This window comes from Vipera ursinii, assembly GCF_947247035.1.
Source record: "Vipera ursinii genome assembly, chromosome: 2".
NCBI classification, from domain to species: domain Eukaryota; kingdom Metazoa; phylum Chordata; class Lepidosauria; order Squamata; family Viperidae; genus Vipera; species Vipera ursinii.
Genome location: NC_139513.1, coordinates 90,669,979 through 90,678,789, shown reverse-complemented (window position 1 = coordinate 90,678,789; position 8,811 = coordinate 90,669,979). Strand labels below are relative to the sequence as shown.

General features: G+C 38.6%; 1 pseudogene across 1 annotated transcript; it reads left to right on the top strand.

Moving 5' to 3' along the window:
* The first annotated feature begins 5,620 nt into the window (after positions 1 to 5,620).
* Positions 5,621 to 6,373, top strand: LOC310635716 (eukaryotic translation initiation factor 1A, Y-chromosomal-like; annotated as a pseudogene). Its single transcript has 2 exons — positions 5,621 to 5,735; positions 5,863 to 6,373. The product of its transcript is annotated as a eukaryotic translation initiation factor 1A, Y-chromosomal-like (transcript).
* The last annotated feature ends 2,438 nt before the right edge of the window (positions 6,374 to 8,811 follow it).

Here is an 8,811-nt window from a genome sequence, read left to right as displayed (position 1 = left end):
TTTTTTTTACAAAAAAGCACTGAATATAAAACATATAACAATGAATTAAAATGTACAAATACAGGCTAAAGAGTACAATAATGGTAGAGTAACATACAATACTAGTAAATAGATACAAGTCAAAACTTTTAGCTCCAGGTAAGACAATAGAACAAATTGAAGAATAACCTGAGAGGAGGTACCTAAGTTCTTACCAAAGAGGAGGATAGCAAAGCCATGTTCTCTGCTTTACTTATGTTACCCTATTCCACCATTATTCTACTATTTATCATATTGATTTATTGTGTGTGTATATGTCCTTGTTTTTCTCCATCCATCTATCTATCTATCTATATATCTGTCTGTCTGTCTGTCTGTCTGTCTATCATCTATCTATCATCCATCTATCTATCTATCTATCTATCTATCTATCTATCTATCTATCTATCTATCATCTATCTATCTATCTATCTATCTATCTATCTATCTATCTATCTATCATCTATCTATCTGTTGTGATTCAGGGTCAGCCTGTGGGTTTGGCAGTTGGGTCGGACAATTCAGAGGAGGAGGAGGGGGGTGTTTGAGAGCTTGCTGAGAATAATATTGAGGCTCCACAGAGCCCTCAGCCAGACCCAGCTGTGTGAGCCTGACAGCGTGGATGAAGATGACCCACAGCTGGCCCTGTTCAAAGACGCCCGACACAGGAGGCAGTCAATCAGGAGTAAACAGAGGAAGGCAATGGGGCACCTCGGAAGGAGGCAGAGAGAAGCCACGCCCTGAACTGTTTAAAAGGGGAATGTGTGGGAGGGCTGGTTTGCTGAAGGCAACCGTTTGAATAGCTCCTGTTTCATGGTTCGTGTTTGCTCTCTTTGCTCTGTTTGCTGTTTTATGTTACTAAATTTGGCAGGTTTAGTTCCATCCTCTTGCCTTCTTGTAAAGGGGTTGTCCTTGCCTTTTCTGCAGGGCCGGTAGCAGGCTGGTACAGAACACAATCTATCTATCTATTTATCTATCTATCTCTCATCTATCTATCCATCTGTCTATCTATTTATCTATCTATCTATCATCTATATCTATCATCTATCTGTCTATCTATCTGTCTGTCTGTCTGTCTGTCTATCTATCATCTATTTAATCTGGCAGTTTAGTATAGAGGGTAAGGCATCAGGCTCGAAATTGGGACATTGTAAATTCTAATCCCACTTTGGGCACAAAGCTCTGTTTGACTTTGGGCTAGTCCTAGGAAGGAGGGAAATCATTTCAGAAAAAAACCTTGCCAAGAAGATTGCAGGCACTTGTCAAGACGCTCTCCTTGAATCAGACATGACTGAATGGAAGAAAGATGGGTGGATGGATGGATTTCCAGATGGACAGACAGACAGACACACATACACACAAACACACACACACACACACACATATCAGTATAGATACACACAAACACACACATTCACTCTGTAGTTTTTATCATGCTGTTTTTGCTTCATGGGTGTGATAAATGCTTTGACTTGATTTGGAGCTTCTGCCCTTTTGCTCTCCCGTTCCCTTTCAGTGAGTGCCCTGTATCTATATGCTTCATCTTCTATCGTTCTGTCATATGCATTTGCCCTATTTTCATGCTTCTGGCTTTTGAGTTGGTTGCAATTTGGGATATGAAAGTCAAAAAAATAAAAGCAAAACCCCAACCCAATCCACAAGACAGACAGATAAGAAAAACCTCTGCATTATATATTTTGGCAAAGAGTATACTTATAATTGACAAACAAGGCAGACTGCATTTCTCTTTACAAAGAAATACCACATGCTCTGTGCACTTTCAAAAGACCTATGTTGTCCAATTTCTTGAAGAGGTGAAAAATGTTGATTCTCATCCTTCCGAGGGCTTTATGAGGCCCACCCCCCTTGGATTGCTTAGAATTGGGATAGACAATTCAAAACCTATGATCTGCCTCTGTCTCCCAGCACCCTATTTGTGGCCCCCCAAAAAGGCAGAGCCATCTCTGAATGGACAGAGATTAAATATTTGGACCTTCTTTTAATTGGAGTGATTGGTGCTGAAGACACCCAGTTTGCTCTTCAAATCAACCAAAACTTCTCCCAACCAACACGTGACACATGGGTGGTATGATTTCCAGCATCCCTCAGTCATGACCATTCCATCTGGATTGCTGTTGGACTGTTATTGTTCAGCAACAGTTGGAGGACAATGGGATCCTTCCTCAAATCTTTGAGAAGACATGATAATTCATTTCTGCCATCACCTTTTGGGACTTGCTTCCTTGGTAGAATTTGATTTTATTTATAATATTTTGGTTTATTATTTTCCTATTTAAGAAGCTCTTCAAGATTTTTGTCAGCAATACAATAATCTTTCAATTTTCATTTTTTTTTGAGGCCAAGCCCATGAAAGAAATTATCTTAACTCTTTGTAAGCTGTACTAGTATTAAATAGTATTTTGTCCCTTACTCTAAAATTGCCCAGGGGAAGCAATGAGATATATAAAATCAGTTGGGCCTTGTCACCCTTAACCCTGGAGGGAAGTCAGGTAACCATCCTGAGTGGAAGGAAAGGCAACAGAACAGGACAGTCATCAGGAATGGGGACATATTTATCCTGATTTCAAGAATGGATGATTAACACTGTATTATGGCAGTGGGAAAGTGCCCACGGTCATTACTAGCAACTTCCTAAATGGAACGCAATGGCCACCAAATAATCTGGACAAGAAAGATTGTGCTTCCTGAACACTTTTGGATATATCTTATAGATTTTTGGCTGTTAATCATGAAAATAATCTGTAATTTGACCAATCGCATACCATTTTATAGAAACCTGTTTTTGCAATCTCTTCTTATATATATATTAAGTTTACTAAATAAGCTAATAATTTCACTAAATGTCTAATTTTACTCATTTTAAGTTCACCAATTACTAATATCTCTTTATTGATTCATCAGTGTTAAGACTCAAGACTGTCTTTTAACACAGTTGCAAGGTATACCCTTTGGTACTTGTTGACTCTGTTGCGCACATGAAAGAAACATACAAAAGCATGAAACTGTCATTGAAGCACATCCAGTACACAAAGTAGAAAAGTAAAACTGGAATACATGTGGACGTTTAAAAGTAGTGGTTCTGCTGATTAGAATATAGTTAAGGTACACCAAGTACTGCTGTTACATATGTGAATGGGACAACCATGCAAGATAGTCACATTACATTAAAAAGAAATGGCCATTCTGAAAGAATTTGGTTCCAGGATAGAAAATGTGGCACATGAACCACTTGTACACTCAACAAAGATATTTTTGTCTCCACTTCACACAATACTTGGACTAATGAAAAAAAAATTGTGAAAGCAATGAACAAGGAAGGTGAAGGTTTTTGTTATTTGAAACAGATGCTTCCAAGAATAACTGATGCCAAGATTAAGGAAGGCATTTTTGTTGGTCCGCAGATCAGGTACGTCATCAATGACAAGTGGTTCAAAGATCTGTTACTGGGGCCAGAGAAAAATCACCTGAAAAGCATTCAAGAATGTTGTGGAGAATTTTCTTGGCAACTACAAAGAGCCAAACTACATTCAGCTGGTTGATAAACCTCTTACAACATACAAGTTGCAACATGTCACTGGAGATTCATTTTTTTTTTTTTGCATTCACACTTGGACATTTCCCCCCAAAGTCTAGGTGCAGTCAGTAATGAACATGATGAAAGGTTTTACTTGGACATTGCCACAATGGAAAAACAGTATCAAGCCATCTGGGATCCATCAATGCCATACAAACAGAAATCAGCAGCAAAACACTTTGAGCACTGTTGAACTCATACAGCATGTTGGAAATGTTATGTGACTAAATATATTATAGTCATTAAAAGTTAATTTCATATTTCCCAAGATACCTACATGATACAGTCACTATGAGAGTAGTAGCTTGGGTCTGGGATATCTGAGGGAACACCTGCTGCCGGCATCAAGCTCCCTTCGTCCAGTGCGCTCCCACAGGGAGGGTCTTCTCAGGGTGCTGCCGATAAAAGATTGTCGGCGGATAACACCCAGGGGAAGGGCCTTCTCTGTGGGTGTGCCTGCCCTCTGGAACCAGCTGCCCGTGGAGCTTAGGACTGCCCCTGACCCCCGCACATTTCGCCGGGACCTGAAAACCTGGCTCTTCGAGCTCTCCGGCCCAGGCTGAGAATATTTAACTGGGGTTTTTAATTCTAGATTTGATTTAATCTTTTTTAATTTGTTTTTAACTTTTGTATTGGTTGTTTTAAATGCCCTGTAAACCGCCCTGAGTCCTTCGGGAAAGGGCGGTATATAAATTTAATAAAATAAATAAATAAATAAAATAAATAAAATAAAATAAATATTTGTGTTCAGTTTGAAGAGATCTGGTCATAAACACCAGAGGTTTTTCAGGAAGGAAAACTTTTGAAAAAAATCTGTTGTCCAGTAAAACTAAATGACATGTCTACAGCTGTTTGTTCCAATATTAGCAGGATAAAGTCCACAAAACAGCTTTGTCAGATATTATTCCCCCGTAGAAAATTAACCTGGCTCATTTCCAAAGTGATCACCTTACAAGATGCTGCGCCTAAGTGAATGAATGATATGAAAGGATATAGGTCTGCTATAATTATCATTTCTCCTTCTACAGCACAGTCAGCATGAAACACAATACTTTCCAGTGCACTGACTTTGGCTACATCCTCTAGTACAAAACCCACCATCCCAACTGCCACAGATATAGTTTGCCTTGATAGTAGCCAGGATACGTAGTACTTTACCTCGATTCCCCAGTGATTATATGGTCAAATCATTATCTACTTTACAATTGTACAGAAGCAGATTGCCATTATTACCTGCCCAATGATTTTTAAAAAATTCAACTTCCTACAACCTGGGGATTTCCAAGTAATCCTCTTTCCAAGTACTAACTAAACCCAGCCCTGCTTAAGATTTGTTTTCTTTTTGAATTTTTGAGATCATCTAAGATAGGCCCAGCATACTTTGGCCTAAAGAAACAAATGCATGCAAATGTTTTTTAAAGAATCCTATTATTTAGGAGACATTTTCTCACATTAAATCACCATTCCTTAGCTATTTTAATTTTCCTTCTTGTATACAAATGTCATTTTTGATAGAAATATTGAAGATGGCAATTTAAAATGTTTTAAAATACTTCCAAATGGGTTTCCTGTTTGTTTTTTGTTTGCAGTTTTTTATTTATCTTTCGACAGTGTTTTTCATTCCTGTCCAGTGTTTTATCTGCTTTATTAAAAGAGAAAGAGAGATTGCTCAGAATCATGATGGTAGGTCTTTTTTCCTTGGTGGGAAGCCCTCCCAACCCCGTGTCTCTTTTTTAAAATCATGGTTAAAAAGGCAGTCTTGATTTTGAACGGAAAAATGCAAACATACAGCTCTGCCTAGTGTACATTTTACATTTAAATTTGGGTCTTTCACAATTGTTCAAATTTCATGTATGTTTTTTTTTAAAGTGATATTTTATAATAGCAGATCCAAATCACAAGTGGACACAGTTTCTCCTTTTGCCTGAGCCAGCAGTGTGAAAAAGGGGCTCTTTCCTTTTTGTTCGGGCTCATCAAGGCTGTGTCCGCTGACTGGTAGCTGCCAACATGCTGAAGAATAAAGGGAAGGGAGGTAAAAACAGACGACGAGGTAAGAATGAGAATGAATCTGAAAAAAGAGAAATAGTTTTTAAGGAGGATGGACAAGAACAGTGCTTTTTTTGTAAAAGAAAAAGGTGCTGGAACTCACACGTCATACAACCCGCCTTGCCTACTCTACAAGGTTCTGTCCAAAAAAGGTGCCGGAACTCCGTTCTGAGCATTCTATGAGAAAAAAAGCCCTGGACAAGAATATGCCCAAGTTATCAAGATGTTGGGAAATGGCAGACCAGAGGCATTATGTTTCGATGGTGTAAATATGGCTGTGTCATATCAGAGAAAATTTAAGAAAAATGGTTTGGATAAATACATCAGATATCATCTTGTTGGGTTTAAGAGACTACCAGCATAACAAGGCTGATGTCATTGTAAAATACAATGCTGATGAAGCCAGAAGCCTGAAGGCATATGGAGAACTTCCAGATCATGCCAAAATTAATGAAACCGATATGTTTGGGCCTGGTGATGATGACGAAATCCAGTTTGATGATATTGGAGATGATGATGAAGATATTGATGATATCTAAATGGAACTGACAGGAATACATTCCAACTTTCCACCTCAATTATTTTGTTTTTTAATCTTTATGCCTAAGAAGACTGAAACTGCACAACATTTGTAGTTACAGCATATCAATATATACCCAATGTTTAAGTATTTATATTTCTTTAAAAGCAGAAGTTGGACTTATAAAAGTTAAATGAAACAATATGGCTATTTTTATCTCTACAACAAGGGACGCGGTGGCTCAGTGGGTTAGGACGCTGAGCTTGTCTATCAGAAGATCAGCAGTTTGGTGGGTCGAATCCCGAGTGCCGCGTAGCAGAGTGAGCACCTGTTACTCGTCCCAACTTCTGCCAACCTAGCAGTTCGAAAGCACGTAAAAATGCAAGTAGAAAAATAGGGACCACTACGGTGGGAAGGTAACAGCGTTACGTGCACCTTTGGCGTCTAGTCATGCCGGCCACATGACCACGGAGACGTCCTCAGACAAGCGCTGACTCTTCGGCTTTGAAACGGCGATGAGCACTGGCCCCTAGAGTTGGAAACGACTAGCACGCATGTGCGGGGGAAACTTTACCTTTACTTATCTCTACAACAGACTCTTACATCTGTATGTAAATACACATACCATAAATTTCACACTGGTTAATCTGTTTTCATCAATAAATGTCACTAAGACATATTTTTGAATTTAAAAATATCACCAGATAAAAATCACAAGCGGGCACATCGGCTGCTTCAGTTACATTTGTGCAAGCTTAGAGAACTTGCAGAAGGGAAGTGGAGAATGTTATGAGGAATCCAGGTTTTGCTTTCTTCCAACGGGAACCCCAGCAAGAAAATGTCCATTCAGTAGGAAAAGTTTCCCAAATCCTTTTCCCTAATGAAGCTGGGAACCCTCTACCTGGAATCACCTGAGCAACACACAGTTTTTTACGTAAAATGGGTTCCCAAAATGTCAGGGAAGTACCCACTCAACTTTCTATCAGCTGTCCAGGGCAACATTTTAATTGTCAGGTCACATGGGAAGCAACCTATTTCTGCAGACGTTCAATTGTTTCCTGTTCTGCTTGAATGTGTTACCATTTCAGGTCTGGGCAGTGCCTCTGTGCATGAGCAAATATTAGATCTTTGCTACTTCTTTATTTGCACTGCGTGTTTTCACTTGTAACCTCCCACACTTACTCCAAGTCAAAACCATCACCTTCTTGTGGTTTCTGATCTCTTTCACCCCACCCAGTTACTTTTTTTTTTCCAGGAAACTCAAGGAATTGGTTAGCTAGTTGCAGGTGCTTTGAATAAAGACAATAACTCAGTGCACGCTTATCTGCCAACATTTGAATACTGTTTTTCTGTGTCTACTTTTTTTCCCCTTCCTTTCTCTCAAGGGAAACCAATCACACCCTGCAATGCTGCCGTGGCCTTGCCGTGGCTCAGCTATTCCTTCAAATCATATGACTTGCCCTCAGGGAGGCATTCTGCCAAGGTAATTTCTGAGTCAGGCGAGCTGATATCATCCTTGTGGCTGCGATATGCAGTGAGCAGCTCAGTCTAAAAATACTCTGGAATCTATTGGGAGTGCTACAGTCATCCGTGTCTTTCTTTGCATTTGTACAATGTTATGCATTCAGTAGTATTTCCTAGAACAGAGGCAGGCAACCTTGGCTCTTTTATGACTCATGGACTTCAACTCCCAGGAATTCTGGGAGTTGAAGTCCACGAGTCATAAAAGAGCCAAGGTTGCCTACCGGTCCTAGAACCTCTATTGCTTTCTTTTCTCTCTGCTTTTCTTCCAACCAATGGAAAGTGGGGGTGGGGGGTGGAGAGAGTTCAGATAATATGGATCATTCCCATGATTTTCCCTTTTTTTAAAAAAAAACCCATACCACTGCACTTTTTAAAACAAGTTGAATAACAGCATATTAAATGATTTTTAATCCTTTTTTTCTCCTTAATCCTTTGATAAAAATGGTTTGTTTGTGGGAAAAAAGAGGACCGTGCTATGCAATATGGGAGGGGAGGGCAAATGATCTGTTTGTAACTGCTGCAAAGAAAATAGGAAGTTGCATCTTTAGATATTTATATTTTTCCTGCTTCTTGTTATTCCCCTTTTCTTTTGTCCGTCTATAATCTCTTTTTCTATTTCTTCTTCTATGCTTTTGTAGATTTTAAAAATCTTTGTAAAATCTTCTTTTATATATTTATATTTTACTTTGTTTAAGAAGGTTAAAATTCAAAATTCAAAAAAATATCCAAAAAAAGAAAAAGGACAAAAACAAACAAAAACCAAAAACTTTAAAAAGGAGCATCAAAAACACCCACATGTACTCCTATTATCCCCTCTAGTTGAATACTGATTAATATATTACTACAATATTAATTCCTACCCTTTGTGAAAAAGGCCCTCTTTAAACTAATACATCTATTTGCAAATTATTGACCTTTCTTCTATATGTTATATTAGTGACAAAGTAGTTAACAGCAAGAATAATAATATTAAACCAAAACAAATTTAAAGTTTCAAAACTCTCTTGTTAACAAACTGTTATTTTAATCCACTGGTAGAAAGTCCACCACTCCATCTTATCTATCCCAAATGATCCCAAAAGTTATAAATGTCCTTCGGGAAAGGGCG